This window comes from Dipodomys ordii, unplaced genomic scaffold (genome assembly GCF_000151885.1).
Source record: "Dipodomys ordii isolate 6190 unplaced genomic scaffold, Dord_2.0 Scaffold28, whole genome shotgun sequence".
NCBI lineage: Eukaryota > Metazoa > Chordata > Mammalia > Rodentia > Heteromyidae > Dipodomys > Dipodomys ordii.
In genome coordinates, this window is record NW_012267244.1 from 15,286,832 (window position 1) to 15,287,270 (window position 439).

The 439-nt window shown below is 47.8% G+C and overlaps 1 protein-coding gene across 1 annotated transcript in view; it reads left to right on the top strand.

The window, feature by feature from the left end:
* Positions 1-439, top strand: part of Cdk7 (cyclin-dependent kinase 7) — a 22,958-nt gene that overhangs the window by 14,490 nt on the left and 8,029 nt on the right. The gene's annotated exons all lie outside the window — the stretch shown is intronic.

The following is a 439-nucleotide window of genomic DNA, read 5'->3' on the forward strand; positions in this document are numbered from 1 at the left end:
CCACTTGAGCCACAGTGCCACTTCCAGTTTTCTTGTGGTTAATTGGAGTCAGAGTCTCATGGACTTTCCTGTCTGGGCTGGCTTTGAACCTGGATTCTCATATCTCAGCCTTCTTAGTAGCTAGGATTACAGGCATGAGCCACTGGCACCACCCAGCTCGGTATTCTGTTCAGATAAATAGCCAAGGACAAGTGAGTATGTGCACACCTACATGTCTAGGTAGATACATATTTTTTGAGTCAGAGTCTCACTGTATAACCCATGCTGGCACTGCTCTTGCAGTTACCTTTTGTAGGCCACCAAGTGCTGGGGTTACTAGTGTCATCATACCTCAAGAATCTTAGCTAGGGCTGGGAAGGTGGCTCAGTGGTAGAGCGCTTGCCTTGCATGCCTGAGGCCCTGAGTTCGATTCCTCAGCACCACATAAGCAAAAAGAAAA